At 41.1% G+C, this 18,741-nt stretch overlaps 1 protein-coding gene across 9 annotated transcripts in view; it reads right to left on the bottom strand.

Annotated features, from left to right (window-relative positions):
* CNTN2 (contactin 2) overlaps window positions 1-13,326 on the bottom strand; it is a 67,354-nt gene extending 54,028 nt beyond the window's left edge. For 3 of the 9 annotated variants that reach the window (XM_020797246.3, XM_078391882.1, XM_078391881.1), the window contains exon 1: window positions 13,178-13,326. The gene's annotated coding sequence lies outside the window, so the exon portion shown is untranslated. Of the gene's footprint in view, window positions 1-12,630; window positions 12,966-13,177 lie in introns of those variants that run through there. The other 6 variants (XM_020797231.3, XM_072997298.2, XM_072997297.2 and 3 more) reach the window with 4 other exon arrangements.
* Between the last annotated feature and the right edge of the window lie 5,415 nt (window positions 13,327-18,741).

Raw genomic sequence — 18,741 nt, forward strand, 5'->3', positions numbered from 1 at the left:
GAAACCTAGCTTGTTACCCTAAGGGGCTACAGAGCTTGGCAGTGCTTTGCCTACTTGACAGTAGCTTGATTCCTTCTCCCCTCCAGCCTACCACCAGAAAAAAGCAATTTAACAGGATGAGATGTGAGGCTGTCTCAAGCAATGAGCACTATCTATTAAACCAGAAGAGATGAGTGTCACTTAATTCCCCACACTCAAGAGACCAGCAGAGGACTTTGGAAGGATTGTTACTGTTCCCTCCTACAGTTACAGCCAAGGTTCCCAGTCTCTTTTGAGTCACTGTCCCCTTAAAAGCCAAGTAACCTACGACCTACCACCATGTTTGCATAAAAAGGCATTTTTAACAGGGTAAAGTCATTCTTTCTCAGGAAGCAGTTGCTTCTTTCTTCCCCAAAGTGGCTGTTTCCTCATACATACACATTAACTTTAATATCCCCTCTGAAAAGACAAGGAAGAAATTATTTAAGAGCTACATATAAGGTGACCTGTGACACCCCCTCCTGGAAAACACTCTGGGACCCCTTTGGGGAATACAACCCCCAAGTTGGGAAACACTGGGTTACAGCATTCTATGACTTGTATTCCTGCATCAAGCAAGGGGTTGGACTGGATGGCCTTATTGGCCCCTTTCAACCTCAATATTCTATGATTCTAGAATAACCTGACATTCACTTTAATGCTGTTGGAAGTTGAAGCAGAGATGCAGGTTTTTGCAGTGTGTGGAGATTGATTTATGAAAGTTGCTGCACAGACCACAAAATACCAATGTCTAAACTACTCACTCTACACAGCAGTTCTAAGCAGAGTAGTTTCATGGAAAGAAATAGGACTTATTTGTCAGAGCCACTGATTTTGATGAGTTTGCTTTTGTTGGGACTGCTATGAGATCTAGTCATTTGTCTGCAAAAACTAATGTCAGTTTCTGTCTCAATTGTCTTGCTCTCAAAATAGTAACAGTTCATTTGCCTGCCATTTTACTACTAATGAAACATTTTATGCTGTGAATAATAAATAGCAACACCAAAAATGAACAAAACATCAGATTTCAGTGAATCCCATCATCTCCTGCAGCTGAAATCTGCTAGTTCAGAGAAGATGACACATGACTGCTGTTTAGAGAGTGGGGAGGGAACCATAACCTGGGGGCTTTTAAAAACTCCTTATGTTTATATTTGCATCAGCAGTTTGATCGCTATTAGTGGTGCCCCTTAGGACTACAGAATGCCCATTAATGACAAATCTAGGGTTGGAGATTTGTGCTTTCCTGTTTCATTGTATTATTGCATGATGGGATGTGGTCACAACAAAGCACTAATGAACGTAAACAAAGCACAGAGCATTGACAAGTACTCCCCAGTTTGAGAACTTGCCCTTTGACAGTAGTTTCAAGCCACGTTTGCTGCTGAAGGTTAAAGGCCTCCCCTCACCCCACAGAATGGGTTACTTTACTGGAAGTCTGCTCCTAAGAGGGCAGTGCAGAAGTGCAATGAGCTAATTTGCTCTTTAGCTCAATTTTGCAATCAAATCAACACCAGAAACTACTTGTTTTCATTCTGGTTTCTTTCAACAACCACTCAATATTCTGATAAATAATGCTGCTTTCCAATATGGTTCATGTTATATTGATTGTTACTGATTGTTGTATAGTTTATTTTGTATAACTGTTTGCAAACTTAACTGTGTAGAATAAAATCTGACAAGAAAACTTAGCCAGGAGAATTTGAAATGGGAAGGACTTGGATGGGAGACAGGAAAAGTGATGTTCATGAATCTGAAACTTGCATTTTCAAAATCAAGTGATAAATCCATGATTTAGAAGTTTTCTTTTTTATATTCTGTAATTATCAACATGTTTCTCAGTGAATATGGCAGGTGGTATGATCTCATGACAAGGAAAAAAATCAGTTTCTTAAAATTTGTTCAAAAAAAATTATTTTGTCCTCTTGTTTACACCATCTCTCCAGGTACTATGAGAATGGTTGTGACAGGGACTGGTTATATTCTGGACTATTCTGTATTCCCAGACTCACCATCCAAATAATCCAAATGTGCACCAAGAAAAGCTGATTTCTGTAACATGTATAAATTGCACATATGAATATAATTTATATGCAATTTACATGTCTACTTAAATATGCACAAAATATTTGCATTGGGAGGTAAATATGTAAACATGGATCTGACGTTCTAATTTAAAGGACATCCTACTCACTTGCAACCCATGCATATCAGATTTTAAGGCATTCTTACATATTATCCATCTTATTCTAAGACTCTCATGGCTTAGACCAGAGGTCTCCAAAGTACAACCATGGGCCACATCCAGCCTGTCCATGTGCACAAGCATGTGGGCAGGCAGGTGAGTGTGCGTGCGGGTGGGCGGGAGTTCGGGGGCGATGGGAGTGCATGTGGAGGTGCGTGCACGCTTCTTCAGCCCTTGAAAATATCAGAAATATATTATGTGGTCCTCCGTGTGACCAGTTTGAAGACCCCTGGGTTAGACACTTGTAGGAATAGTGAATTGGGCATACAACAGTTCCACCTTTAGACAGCAGAATTGTGAGACAAACATTAGCCCTGGGTATGCCACTAGTGCTGATGGCAAGGATCTGAATTTTCCTAGCTTAAAACCTTTATATACATCACAAAATGAGCTGGAATGTGAAGTGCAGTGTATATTGCTTGATAGTGAAGTGTTACGCAGATCTACTCTGAAGTAAACAGAAAAAAACATTTATTACTAATTTATTCCAGGTAAACATATAAAGGATTACAGTCCAAATCCAGCATCAGTAAAACATTACTGTACTCCCATGTCCTTAAGGCAATCCCAGACACTGGCAATCTCAGTTGTATTGTCAGAAAATAATTTACTTGAAGCAAAAATGCTGTTCACACACAGACTTTATTGCATAAAAATAAGACTGCAGTCTATTATGGTCCAGTGTTCCAAGAGTCAAAACTGTCTCTTAGATGACAAAGGCAAAGGGTTTAATACAGAAAGCATTTTATGAATCTTTTTTTTTACACCCAACAAAGTTTTCCTTGTTCAACATTTCTCAGATGGACTTTGTGTTTGTGATGATCTTTTATTGGAATAAGAAGAATATCTATGCTTGTTATCACCATGACCTTTCAAAGTTCCCCTTGTCTCTTATGCTATGTGCAGGTCCCTTTGCCCTGTGCCCTCCAGCTTCCAGTAATTCGATTGTTGCCCAAAGTGTTTAGCAGAGGTGAGGAAAGCCTGCTCATACAGGCTTATACATACTCTGTACGAACTATGGACTTCCATGCGCATGGCAAATCCATGGATATCTTCATTTCTTTTCCACAGTATTAGACAACATTTCCCGACAGTACTGTTTAGAGATGAGGGATAGTAACTTTCCACAAAGGTATAATGGTTCTAAAGTCACCTGATGCAATGTGACAGAGGTATGAAACAGGGTGATTAGTTTAAGCCATATTTCAAAGATTTTTCAGCAACCAGACATCCTTAGAAACCTAATAACTCTCATGCAGGCACACATTCATTGGATAACACTGTAGTAGACACTGCTATGATTCAGCTAGACAGATACACACATGCAAGCTGTTTTGTAACAACCCCTTTTGAGGCTGAGAGTCAAATCTAGACCTGATGCAGATATGTACTATGCTCTACATTTGGATATCAGCATCCTATATGGATTTGAAAATGTGCCAGGTAATAAGTTAGTATTCTTGTACATGGTTTGGAAACATTTATGGCAAAAACTTTTTACCATAACACATGAAAATGGTTTGTTTATCTTGCAGATCAATTTCTCAACTATGATAACTCAACATACAATGACAGTTACCTTCCGTAGCCAAAATATAGGAGCACATGCTATGGCATATAATTCCCAAACTCAATTACTAGGTTGCAAGGTCTATTAAAATCAACAGGACTTACTGCCAGTTAAATGTGAATGAGTTGGGCATTAACAGGTGATAGAAAATCCAGACCAAAAGAAAAAGCTTATTACTGACAACAGTATTTTCTATATATTATCATCATATAGATTTAATGATACAGCTGGCATTGCTTACGGAATGCATGTTTTAAAGACAGGGTGTGTATGTGTTTGAGGAAGGAAAGCAACAGACTTAGATTGATTTAGATATACAAGAATAACGAGTGTTGTTAGATTACCCTGTAATGTCAAGTCAGTTCTGATTTATGGTTACCCTTTTCAGGGTTTTCCAGGTAGAAAATGCAGTACTCAGAGTTGGTTTACCATTCCCTTCATCTGGTGGGTAATCTGGGATTACACAGCTTGCCCAAGGCTGGACAGGCTACCACTTCAAGGATGCACAGTGTACTCCCAACCTCTGGTTCTGCAGTCAGATACCTAGCCCACTAAGCTCTCCAGCTACCTCCACCTGAAGAATAAAAGGGCTTAATTTCATCAGCAGGTAGAATGCAGCTGTAATGAAGAAATGTAGCTTCAATACTCCTTGCTGATCTGATGCTGATCTAGCAATGCTTTCTCCACCACCACCACTTTGCAGTACTCTCAGCTGTCCTTTGTCTTTGCCATTTGGCAAGTTCCTGATGAAAGATGTTCTTGTTTGCTTGGCTGGAATGTCAGAATCCAAAACTGTAACCTCTTCTAGTACATCAAGATGCACCAATGATATATCTTTAGCTCTTCTTGTTATGTGCTGTAGGCCACTGATTGTTTAATTCCTTAATGGAAACTGACTACTGATGAAAATCAGCTACTGATTAATGTCTCCTGGCTTCCCAGTGACAATGAAGCATGCAATTTTATTGAAGAATATAAAGACATTTGTTAAGCAGAACATCTTAAGAAAATACATCTTAATTTGGTAGGATAGGATTACCCCATAACAGCTAGAATCCTACTTGTTATTCTACTGACCTAAGTACAATGGTATACATCACAGGGGTGAATTGCCATTAGTCAACAAGCTGCTGCTGTATTGCTTGTCAAGTACCAACAGTAGTTTGCCAATGTGATTTATGCTGTGGCACTTATACTGGTGTAAACAGCCAAATGAGTTCTGGCCAATTAGGGGTATATCTCCCCACTCCCACATGGCACCCTATTCAACACTAAGTAAAATATCTGTAAAAACAAAAAATAAACAAAAAGTAGAATTTAAAACTCAACGTTTTAACCATCTGAACACATTCACATTTCAGTTTGAAAGATTTGCACCCATGCATACACACATACAAACTATGATGATTTTAAAGAGGACTGTGAAAAAAGTAAGATAACTGTCTTTATTGTTTGGAGTGACGTTTTTCCTGTTTCTTTTTAGCAATTTGAAAGACAAAAAACATGCTGGCATATTTCAGTCAATGAAAGAAAGGAAGGAGAAAGAAATGAACTGTATCAAACATGTATACAATGAATATAATATTGTCATGATGATATAATATTGCCTCCTAATCCAGTAGTTTCAAACAAAAGCAAACTTTGGAGCTTGCTGGTGGATACTTTGGAGTTACCCTCATTCAGTTTCTTCAAATGAAACATATGACTGGAAATGAAGGATCCAGAAAGCATGTAGGCACAAAGAGATAAACAATTCTAACAAACTTAGCAAGCTGTTACACATTTCTGCTATCTGAAATTTAATTTCCTTGCAGAGTTTTTTATATTTAAGATGTAATACCCTGGGCCTCATTACCACTGAAGCCACTTAATTTGGGATAAGATAAATAGCTTTTACAAAAAGTATTTTAAGTCACTGCTAGCTAGATTTATCATTACTACCAGTACAGACACAGCTAACTAAAAGAAGCACTTATGATGCTTCTATCCATGGCCAGCCTGCTGTAATAATGAAAAAACATTAATACCTTGGGAGGGGACACCAATGAAGCAGTACATGGTCTGAGAAACACACCCAAGAATCTCTGCAATTTTTCAAGAGTAGAGGTCAGGAATTCTTGGCAATCCAGATGTTTTGCCTTCAATTCTAGAAGTTCTAGCCCGTAAAGCCAACAATAAAGGGTATTGGAACTGTGCCCCCAAAACATCCAGAGGGCTGAATATTTCCCAAATATTTTACTGCAGATCATAATTCTCGTGTTGTGTGTGTGCTATTGTTCTGCTAAGAGTCATACAATACACACTACCCAGTATCAAAAGGTTAAGCCAATTTAGAGTACACCTAAGAATTTTAAAATTACACACACATAAGTCAGTTTTTGACTTCAGTGCATTGCAGATGGCTAAGGTCTCTGGTTACCCATGTATGAATACGAGTAAATCAGAATTGAAAAGATACAAATAGGAAAGCTGTTTTTTAAAAAACACAAGCTAAGGCACTGAAAAGCCATAACTGAGCATATAAAACAGTAGGGAAGAAATGAAAGAAAAGAAAGAAAAAAGAAAGAAGGGACAATCCATCATTCTTTAATAATGATTAGCAGAATATGGAATGCAATGCTTAAAAGTGCATTATCAAATAAAGATAGAAATCGATTAAGAAAAAAAGACCAGAAAATAAATGTCATGAATATTCTGTACCAGCTGGGCAGGGAGGAGCTGCTAGCCAGGAAGGAACATTATGCAGTATTGAGCCATGACTGCAGTTCTCTCAATGCCTCTGCCAGTGGAACACCTCCTATAGTTTAAGCCTCTTTAACAGAAAACAAGCACTGCTGAAGACAATTTAGCTTTATGTTTACTCTGAAATAAGCCCCATTATATTCGGTAGGACCTATCCCTAGCTAAGACTGCATAGGGCTGTAGACTCAAAGGAGAGAGAGGGAAGGGAAGAGAGGAAAACCAGAATAAGAGGATTGACACTTTTTCCATGGGGTCCACACTCTCCTGGGGGCCAGTTTCAAAGTTATCTAGGATGCTGTCAAAAAGCAATGCTTTAAAGTGAGGACAAGAATACAGGAAAAGGAGAATAAACAATACAAAGTCATGGTTGCACTGCCAATTTTCTTAGAAAAATAACCTGGGATGTCTGAATTATTTATTTATTCATTCATTTATTTAACAGATATATATTCTGACTTTTTATCTGCCTAATCTCCAAATAAGCTTATAAAAGCTCTAAAAACAAAATAACAATGCATCAAAACATTGGAATAATCTCAGAAATTGAGAAAAACCATGCAGCAGCAGTTTACAGAAGATGTATTTAGAAGACTATTTAAATGCTTTTAGAAATAGATTTCTTTTTTTTTCTCTTCAGGTTTCTAAAGGAGACCAGAGAAGGTTCTTGGTAAATACCTCTGGGGAATAACTCACTTGAGCTGGGGGTGAGGAGGGACCAACTTTAACACAAAACAACAATTTAACAAAATTAGGTGATCATCAGCAAAAGAACATCATCCAAACTTCTAAATATAACCTGATACCATTGGCCTTCCATGTGTTTTGAACTTCAACAGAATGGAAATTAGCCTTTTTAACTGAAGCTTCTTGGACCTAAAGTTCAAGACACAGGAGAAAAACTAAAGCTTGAAAAGCATTCAGCTTGGAGAGCAATGAGGCCAAAGTTACCTTTAATGTAAAACAAAAGTGCAATAGCAATATGAGGATCCTGAAGCAAGAAAGAAACAGATAACAAGGCTCAGTCTCTCTCCTTCTGTAAATACCGGTTATGAAAAATAAGGGCAGCTGGTCCATATTGAGGCTTTTGTTTTCTTTCTGGAAACCACTGGGGATCTGGCTTGGTGTTTAAAGATCTGTAGTGTAATTTATTCCAAGTATGGAATAAAAACTGTGGAAATTTGAATAAATATCTTGAATGGCTTTGCTCTAATAATTTGGGAAGTGCTACTTGTCAGTACAATGCCTCCAGATAAGGACAAGGGTCCCAATTCAACAGTCTAAAGTAGATTCCTGGGTTCTTTTTATATGGGCCACATCTTTCAATGTGTGTCCTTCTCTAATCAATCTATCTTCATGCAGTATCTCCACTTTCCAGCAAGGAAAAAAAGAACAAAAATGATACATGAAAGCAAGTGTTGGTGGAAAGGGACTGCAGGACATTGAAATGATGAGGGCTGAAACAGACTGGGAAATGGCCTTTTGCCATGGTGCTATTATTTACCCCCTCCCTCCCATTATCTACCAATAGCACCATATTTTCAAGCCTATTGTGTATAGCAGAAATAAGAAGTTGCATTCTATCAGCCCTAGATAGGAAAGCCAATGGTGAGGTATCATGAGAGGTATATTCCAAAAACATTTGGAGGGTCCCACATTCTCCATCCCTGACCTGTGGTTAGCCCCTAGCTCATGGGTGGGCAATTAATTTCTATGGGGGGGCACATGAAAAATCTGAACTGTGTTCGGGGGCCGAACCAACTTTACTTAAAAATAAAATGAAACAGTGATGTTATGTTTGTTTTTATTTTAAACTTGTTAATCTTCACAAATACTAAAGAGGTTTTTTGTGGTATGTTAAGGATAAGCAACTGATCAGCTTTAGACAAAAAGCTATAAATGCTTTTGATGTTTAAAACTGTCCGGGGGGCTGGACAGGAGCAGCTCGTGGGCCGTATGTGGCCCTCAGGCCACACTTTGCCCAGGTTTGCCCTAGCTGATGAGCAGATCCCAAGCCCACCAAGATTGATGTACTGCTGGGAAATCTGGCCTGAAGTAGATGCTCCTATATTGTGCTCTCTAGAGCCTTGTTGATAGAAGGCCTACTTTTTACCTCTGGCTTCTTCTTCTAAGGACTTTAAAGCCTGAATGCAGAATTGCAGCCAGATCTAAAGAACCCAATATGCATTTATCTATGCACTGCACAAACCTATCAAACATTTTTCTCCCCACTAAAATTTCCCCAGCCTGCACAAGTTTTCTCTCAACTCCTTTAAATAAACCTCTTCTATGAGACAGACCTCTATGAGCTGCAGAGAACAATGTTGCAATTCCACAACAAGTACAAGGTATTACAGTTGACTCCACACAGAGAATCGCTTTTGCAGGCTCCAAGAAAGGAAGGTGAAATCAGTGCTGTGTTCTCATTATTTACAAAAAGCTTGATTTTGGAATCTGCATGTGGTCGCAGTGGCTGACAATAGCCAGACACACCCACATGCTAATAGCTTCCCAATATGTGGTAGGCAACTCCAAACACAAAACAGCCTTGATTTCTAGCTGCTGTCTTCTCCATGGCAGAGCTTCAAAATGTAACTCAGGTATAGTACTCATGGATACTACACCTGACCCTATTTTTTAAAAAAATAATTTGCCTTTACTCAACATTTATACCATATTTGCCAAATGAAGAGTTCTGAAGAATAAAAAAAAAAAAGCTTACTCAGTTTGTAACTTTTTAGCGATGTTGTCCAATCATGGAGTTTGTTATTTACTGTTCAAGCACTCCACATACTCCCTCAAAATTCATGCTGTGCTTCTCTTATTGGTGTCCCTGGACCTGGGACAGTTTCAATTTTTTCCTCTTAGTCTGAAGGTCCTAAACTATGTCAGGATTCAATTCTGCAGGACAATCCACTATCTCATTTATCTTCCCCAGCTAATCGGACCCCCACTTCAGTTATTTTTACCAGCTAAGCCGATGTAACCAAAGAAGAAAGAAATATGTTATCAAGTCACAAGTTCTTTCTTTTTATTTTATTTTTGTTATCTCCCATTTCCTCGTGCTACATTTATAATATCAAGTTATAAAAGAGAAAATAAGGAGTAGCCTTCCGAATGTCTGGTATAAAACTGAAAGACAAGGAGAAAACTGTTCTCTCTTTTTTTCAAAAAGGAAAATTTAAAAGTGAGGATTGCATGGATGTACTCCCCACCATCTCATTGAAATGTAGTCAATCAGTTTTTTTTAAGCGGATCTGTGCTGTTATATGTTATTTTCTGCTACTTCATCAAGAACAGGGATAAGTAAATAAAAGGATGCAGGAGCCTATGGATCCAGACATGCATGCAATTGTCATCTTCCATGACCGTTTGGATTCCTTGTAATGCCAGTGAGCCACCACTGCCCATATTACTGAGCATATCAAAAAAGGTGTATGCTTCCATAGAATAGAATCTACTTAAACTGCCAGTCTTGCAATGTATTTTCATGAACAGCTGCATTATTTTCAAATTACTCCAAGCTTGTGCCTGGATATTTCCAATCATCTGCCCCCTCCCCTCCCCACATATTCAGAGCACTCTCCTTAGCAGCTGTTCATATATAAGCAGAAGTAGAAGACCAGGTGGCTTGGCTTGTAGCCAGATGGGCAAGTGGCTGTAAGAAGGGCAGCAATATGCTGAAGCTAAATCCACAGGGGCTTAGGTGAAATATTGTCTGGATAACGGACAGAGGTCCAAGCAATAACTGCCAAATTGGCAGGATATGATTTGGAAGGACAATAAGGTTGATGACATAATGCTGCTTCACACTGTGTGGTGGGTTGTGCAAGATTTCCTACCACTGGATTGGTGGGATCTATTCTTTTTTAATGCTACCTATTAGCCACAAATAAATAAACAACCCCTTTGCCAGATGATGTATTTATGAATGATTGTGTTGCATACAACTAATGCTGGTCTTAAAGGAAATTAAAAGCATGTATCTCAAATAATGCCCATGAATCTCTTGTCTAGTGCAGTCTGTGAGCAGGAAAATAAAGAGCTTTATTCACTTTATCTGGAAAGTAAGGACTGAAGCCTCAAAACACCTCTAGCTTAGCTGTAAAAGCAACCAGAAGTCCTGTGCCTTAGGTGCTGTCACTCTGGAACTGACCTACAGTGACCCTAATAGCAATTACAATATGAGATGTGGTTTTACCAGTTCCAGCTCCCACCTGAGTTTCCACGGCTGAGCAGGGATTCAGACCCAGGTCTTCTGAGTCCTAGTCCACCACTCTATCCACTTCACTGGACATCAACAGCACGTTAGAAACATAAATAATCCCCCCAACACACACACACACACACAGAGAGAGAGAGAGAGAGAGAGAGAGAGATCTGAAGAAAATGCTTTACTACCAACAATTCCTGGTGGAGAGGAGCTGTAGTAAGAATGTGAAAAGGAGTGTTCCATGGATGAGGTTGAACCAGTTTTGGATCCAGTCTGGAGTTGGAATGGGAAAATATAAAGAAGCCTGCTCAGTTAGGAACAAAGATCAGGGGAAGGAGTCTATTCTCCTATGTGTATCATGGCTGGTGCAAGTGGCAGGAGTGCAAATGATGTAGTAGATCTTTTTCACTTCTGCCCCAACAATCCTACCTACTTGTATTGTGATAGCAGCTTTCATGGATCAGGTCTCCCTTTGTCAATATTGTGCAGTGAGCATGAGTTGGGGGGAGTTTGATGACAGTCGAGTAAAAAAAAAAGGCCATAAATGCAAACAGATAAAGGTAACACCCTCCCCCATCCATATGTAGAGTGAGGTGGAGAGCTCAGGTAGCCAATGTTATGAAAAGCAGTAGGTGAGGCATTGGTGAGATCTTCTGACCCATGTACCAAAATAACTTTGCCAGCTTTGAATATCATGCAGAAGGGGGTGATGCCATTTGCTCATCTGCCTCAGACAAGAGAAATACACTGAGACACCCTGAGTAGAATGATATCTAATTGCCCAATCGGAAGTTACAGATAGTTGGACCTGATGCAAGATGGATGAGGAAGAAGCCATACAATTCAATTGCCTTCACTTTATCCTTGATGCTGCAAAATTTGAAACTGATCTAGGCCAAGACTGCACAATTTATGACCCTGACCCAGGATGCCAAACACAACCCATCAGTCCAGTATTCAAGCCTCCTGGGTGCTTGCTGAACTCCTCTGTTAGATACCAGAAGCAGGAAGCAAAGTCAAGCAGTTGGTCCAGGGTCTGGATACATTGGAGAACTTAAGACTTCGACTTTGGTGAATGACAAGGCCCAATAAAATACAAAATCTATGGGACTCGAGGCTCTCTGCATATACAGCCACCCCCCTGGGCTCGCCTGCCTAAGGCCTTCCTATCATGAAGTTCCTAATAACCTCTCTGATGGTGCATGCAGTCTGTTGAAACGCGGGTAGAATGGACTGGAAGAGAAGTAAACACACAAGAACACCCACACAAAACCCGTGGCAGCCTGGGCTCCTTTCCCTCTGCAGCCTTAATGAGAGAGAGGCTCTGCTGCTTGCCTGCAGTATAGAAAGCAAGTGAAACTGATCGGATCCATTAAGTAACTAAAATGGATTGCATCTTCCCTTCAGATCTTTTCCAGTTCAGATGTAGATCTTGGACAGCTTCGATCAGAGCTACAGTACATCACGGAATTATTCCAAACATCAAGTCAGAAGCAGCCACCCATTACTTTTTTTTTTTTTTTTTTTTTGCAAAGCACCTCACAAATAAACATGTTTTAATCGGACTCTTTCCTCCCCACCTCTCCAGCCCTGCCCTTTCTTTCCTTTCTTCTTCCACGTGTAACTATTCCGGGGTCTCTTTTTCTCCTGGGCCACTCACGGTACTAGGGCAATGCCCGCTCCCTCGCCCGGCTCTTGAACACGCCCAGGACCCCAAACCTTGCCGCTGCTAGACCTATTTACAACCTCTCCAGAGGTGGGATGGCGTCGCTCCCTGATGTCACGAACTGTCCCCCCCCCTGCCCGCCACCCAAACCCATCCCTCCTCCGCCCTCGCTTCCCCACCTCACCAAGACGCCGGCATCGGCCCAGAAGAGATGGAAAGTTCGCCCGCACCTTCCCGAGCAGCCGCGCTGACTCTTCTGAATGATAAGCAGAGGGGCATGAAAAGGAGAAGCCCTCCCCTCCTCCTACCTTGGGCGGAGAGAGTTGGCGGGGCGGGCACGTGTCTGTGCGTGGCGTGCCTGGGCGGCAGCAGAACCGCGGAGTCCTTGAGGCACAGGCGGCGGCGGCGGCAGTGGCAACAACCTCCCGCTCTCCCTCCCGCCTGCCTGCTGCAGGTGAGCCTTCTCCTGCCTCTATAGCTGCCGCCGCCGCCGCTCGCCAGCCAGCCCGCCCGCCCGCCCGCGTTCTGTGTGCGCGCCCTCAGCCACTGCAACATCTCTGCATTAGGATGTGCTCCTCCCTACCCCTCCCTTCCCCTGCGCGCGCTTTCTCTCCCTCCTCCTCGGCGCCCCCCCTCCCGCGCCGCACAACCGGCCTTCAAAGGGGGACGACGGAAGAGTTTCCTCTCTCTCACTCTCCCCCCCACTCCTCTTTTCACTCTACCTACCTCATTCGCCAAGAGGACCAGTCAGCGCTGGGGAGAGAGGCAGTTTGTGGGTGACTTGCAGCACCAGCATCCATAATTCATGGTCTTCCCTCAGCTGGTGCGGCAGCTTTGAGCGCTCCACTCCCTGACATGACAGGTTCTGCCCCGCCTTCCCCCTCCCCCCCCCCCGGCCGACCCGCCGCAACACTTTGTTGGGCTGAGTCTGACTGCCTTGCCCTGGACTCACAACCTTGTCATGACAGGCAGGATAACATCTCTCTCTCTCTCTCTCTCTCTCTCTCTCTCTCTCTCTCTCTCTCTCTCTCTCTCTCTCTCTCTCTCTCTCTCTCTCTCTCTCTCTCTCTCTCTCACCCCCCTTTCCTTTTAATATTCTCAAGCAATCCAAATGGCAAAGAAACCCAGACTCCCCCTTCCCCTCCTCCCCAAGCAAATATTTGATTCCACAATTGCCTGTGTGACAGAGCATATAATTTGTAGCAAGCGAGGTCCACTTAAGGAGATGGACATCCTGGTGAAACCTGGTTTCCCACTTCCACAGGACATCTCTGCCCACCCACCCCCCGTTTCAAATTCTGCTGTGCCTGTTTTGCAGGCTTCATAGCAAGATGGGCAATCTCATTATTGGAAAATGGCATCTTTCTGCTCAACACATTGGAGCCACCTACTTGGATGCTTAGTAACAATAGTCAGTATTTAAACCTGAGACCTAGGTGGCCCCCCACCTCCACCAACCCTTGGAAAATAAACTGAGGCTGTTTCTCAAGAGTTCATGTGCATGGTGTTTCTGAGCATCTACACAGAGAGCACTGTTCCTTGTTGCTGGACCACAATAGCTGTACTCTATGCAAATGGGCTTAAAGAAGAGAGATTCTGTGGCACAACTTCTAGGCAGGCAGGAACCTTGTCCTTTCTCTGTAATAAACCATTCCTGTTCCCATAATGCCTGACCATTGGCTAAACTCACTCAGGCTGGTGGAAGTTGTAATCCAAGTCATCAGGGACACAGGGGTGCTTCTACCAAACTTAAGTGCTTCTGAGGGACAAATATGCAAATAAAGTTGATACTAGGCCCATGTGGTATTCATTGTGCATGAGATATGCCCCAATCAAACAAGGAAGGGGCTCTTGTACCAATGCTTGGATTAATAGCTTGTCCTGCTCACCATTGGTTATGGTCTCCTCAGCTACTTGTGTTTTGAAAGTCTGAAGGATGGAATGGTTTGGCTAAAAAAATTTAGCGGAAGGCACCAAATATAAATAATTATGTACTGCCATATTGTCCCTTACTTCTTGCAGCCCTCTCCACAGTTTTCTTGGTTTAGAGTAGTCAGATGCAATTTACTGTTCTCTTCTCCTGGAAGTGCCCTGGGATCATGTAACTTGCCCAAGACAACACAGGCTGGGTCTTCTCTTACAAGGAATGGTGGGGAATTGAACTCGCCATCCATGGTGCTCCAGCTCACTGAGCTATGCAGCCAATATGGGGTGTCTAACTGATACTTCCCATATCAAAGTTAGTGTGTGTGTGTTCCATTTGGAGGAAAATACACAAGCAGGAAGTGCTGCTGCATCCATGTCCTGCTGTGGGTTTCCAGTAGGCAAGTGATCACCATTGTGCAAAGTTCTGGGCTCTGTAGTGGCATTGGTCTTATCCAGCAGTGCTCTTCTTAGGTTCTCATGAATTTTTTAAAAATTGTTAAACTCAAGGGGCTTCAAAATCTTCATCAGGGTCAGTCATATAGGCACAAGCAACTTACAGTTTTGAGTTTCAACTGCCTTGCAAAGCCAAAACAAAACAAAACAAAACAAAAAACCCCTAAAGAGTATTCCTAAAGTTACATTTCAAAAGTATTCCTAAAGAAAATATTGAACATGTGTTGAGTTCAATAAACATCTACCTGTCTATCTTGCATTCCTTCCCAAATCAACTAATTAAGAGTTCCTTTTCCCCTACCCCCTTATTTAGACACTGAATTGCATTATTTGATAAACCAATATATCGAAGAAAAGCAAGGCTATAATAGCGAGGTATCAGATAATGATATACATTAATACCTTCACCCTATCTGCTTTCTAATAAAATCAATCAGAAGGGTAGTTCTGTACATTGTCACCTTTAGTTTGATGGGTAAAAGAAACAGAACTATCCTCCCTCTATTCTTCCTTCCTTCCTTCTCCACCATAAGAAAGGTGTTGACATCAGTCAGATCAATTGGAGGATAAACCCAGTTCATTTATTTCTTGAGGCATCCTCCAGTTCCTAACATTTTCACCAAATGTTGGCTGGGGGTGATGGGAATTGTAGTCCAACTCATCTAGAGAAAAGGAAACTGGACAGATACACGTTTCTGTGAGGGTAAATTACATTTAGCAAGAAGTTTCTTTTGGTTTCAACACAAAACAAAGCAAAGCAAAACAAAACTAAGCAAAACAAGACATTGTGGCACCTTAAAGACTAACTGCTATATTTTAATGTAAGCTTTCATGGAACATGCCCAGTTCATCAAACATAAGAGTCAGAATACAGAGACTACATGGTGAAACATTCGTACAAGGGTCTAAAATAAGGGGACAGTGATGTTTGGTTGCATTTCGCACGTAATTAAGATTTAAGATTTAATAATCTTTCTCTGTCACTTTTTTTTTTTTTAAAAAACCAAGCATCCTGAGAAAGAAGGGGTTTGACATTTTGATTTTTGTTTCAGGCTCTGTCCTCTGTGTCTGTAGCTGGCGCACTGTGGTCAAATAAAGATGTTACAATGATCCTGCTGGACCCTGTACCAGCCAGGAAATGTTCTCTTTCATCGCCCCAGAGATTTGGTCTGTAGAGAATACTTGTCAGCTCCCACTGGACAGATGATCTGCAGGTGTTGTTTATGACTAGCTTTGGTGTGTTTCATGTGGCTGCAATAACATCTCAAATATTGATGGGGCTTCACTTCCCGACATTCAGCAGAAAAAATATTCTGTATGGGTGGCAAAAGCAAGAATAGACTTTCCATGTACCTTTCTTTCCATTCATTCCATCTAATACCTGTCTTTCTATATCTACATCCATATCTATGAATAATGAGAACAAAAGAGCACTTCAGTCAATATTTTTCTGAATCTGTTGATCACACACACACAAAATATTTGAAACTGTTTGGTACATATGGACTAGTTAAAATGTAACCATTTTTTTTTAAAAATAAAAAGTATGTTTTAGTCAGAAAGGTAATAATTCAAATGAAAAAGATCACAATTTGACATATGTCAAACTCTATCTCCTACTCTAAATTGTTATAATAATTTTTTTTTCTTTTTAAATACAGGGATTAAAGAAATTTTGAACCCATACTCTTAAGGCCTCCATCAGATAGTGCCACTCTGTGAGTGCCATCTCCAGTGGAATATTGGGTAAAGAGAATGAACCTGCCATCTCTGATTATGGGTTGAAGTAACAATCATATCCTTCTGCATGGATTCCCAATTGAGTGGATCATCAACAAGCAAAGGAATCTTCTCACTATAGCGCAGGGATTGGGATTTCTAGGAAGGAAATGGAGATTAGAGGCACTGTCTCCTGTACAGGAATTTCTGCCAGCCAGAAGCCCTTATTTCCTGTTATATACCAAGAGTATGTAAGGAGGAATTTTCTGTGAGGCAAGACAGACAAAGCTGCATAGTGACATAATTAAGTGGAATAATAAATTCAGTAGTGTGTATCCCTATAACACAACTGAATCTGCCTTTGTACAATTAAGATTTTTAAAAAAATTGTGGGAGGAGAGAGGGGAAGAGCTTTCCCCTGAGCCTCCTGGCTGACATCCATGTTACCTATGAATCTGAGCAAGACTCTTGAGCTCATTCTTTGTTCAGTAGATGTATATATAGGATGGCAGTGTTTATTTACAGTATATCAGAGAAGTGAGTACACCCCCTCACATTTCATAAATATTTTAGTATATCTTTTCATCTGACAACAATGAAGAAATTACACTTGGCTACAATGTAAAGCAGTGAGTATACAGCTTGTATAACAGTGTAAATGTGCTATCCCCTCAAAATAATGCAACACACAGTCATTAATGTCTAAACCGCTGGCAACAAAAGTGGGTACACCCCTAAGTGACAATGTCCAAATTGGGCACAAAGTGTCAATATTTTGTGTGGCCACCATTATTTTCCAGCATTGCCTTAATCCTCTTGGGCTCAGAGTCCACCAGAGCTTCACAGGTTGCCCCTGGAGTCCTCTTCCACTCCTCCATGATGACATCACAGAGCTGGTGGATGTTAGAGACCTTGCACACCTCCACCTTCGATTTTAGGATGCCCCACAGATGCTCAATAGAGTTTAGGTCTGGAGACATGCTTAGCCAGTCCATCACCTTTACCCTCAGCTTCTTTAGCAAGGCAGTGGTTTATCCTTGCAACTCCGCAGGGTTGTTACAAGGATAAACACTTTATCCTTGTAACAACCCTGTGGAGTAAGTTGGGGTTGTCTGTGATTGGCCCAAAGTCATGGCTCAGTGGACACTTGGACCTGTCATTGTCCTGTTCCAATAGAGCTCATAGCTCTTTTCCTGCCGTTACTTTTACTCTTATAATAACCCTGTGAAGCAGTCTAGGCCATGAGGTAGTGACCAAGGTTATCCAATAAATTTAATGGGATTTTGAAACTGTTTTTTCTCAGTCCTGCTCCAACACTCTAATCCTGCCTCCTTCTGTGTCCTGCCCAAGTGTGTTAGGTTCCACTTCCTACCATTTCCAGTCTGACTAAAGATAACAAGAAATGAATCTAACTCATCTGAAATACATTATGTTGAAAAAGCCTGCCCTAACCACTACACCACGGTATGGCTCTATTATTAGTGATTATTCTACATAGCATGCCTTGACAGCATACAGAAGTCAGCACAAGCAGAATACAGGTGGATACTACTGCAAATAGGCAGATATATTATTTTTTTTCCTGTATTCTAAGTATATGAATAGAACAATACTGGAAATTTTCAGATTATCCTGGATGAAGAATGTAACATTTACAGTTGACACTGGTCCCCATCTCCCTTCTCGTATACTGATTATACTCTGAATACTTCTACATATCTACAGTTCATCCCATACAGTCAGGACGATGAAGCAACAGCAAAAATATGCATGTCACTATCCTAGTAGTACAATTGTTTAATTTTTTATACTAGCGCAGCAGGTGACCTGAAAACCAAGTGAAACAGAAATAAAGAAGCAAAACAACCTTAAGCAAAACACTGTTGTGGAATAATCCTACGAGCTGAAGACTCAGAAGGCTGATCAAACAAAGAAGAGCCTTGGAAAGAGCAAGCCAGACAAAAATGTCCAAACCTAGAAATTTATTAACCTGTCCTGAAGTGTAATCATGACCCCAGAAGGCTTCATGTTCATGGAGGCCAAGACAGCCACCAAACAAATGTTCATTTACAATATGATAAAACACAGGAACCCAAGCAAGGGAATTCCAGAACTATGAAAGTATTTATGCACAATTGCATCTATGCAAGCTGAAATGTACAGCAACACATAAAGTATATCACAGAAGTGAG

This window comes from Pogona vitticeps, chromosome 4, assembly GCF_051106095.1.
Source record: "Pogona vitticeps strain Pit_001003342236 chromosome 4, PviZW2.1, whole genome shotgun sequence".
In the NCBI taxonomy this organism is placed as follows: Eukaryota; Metazoa; Chordata; class Lepidosauria; order Squamata; family Agamidae; genus Pogona; species Pogona vitticeps.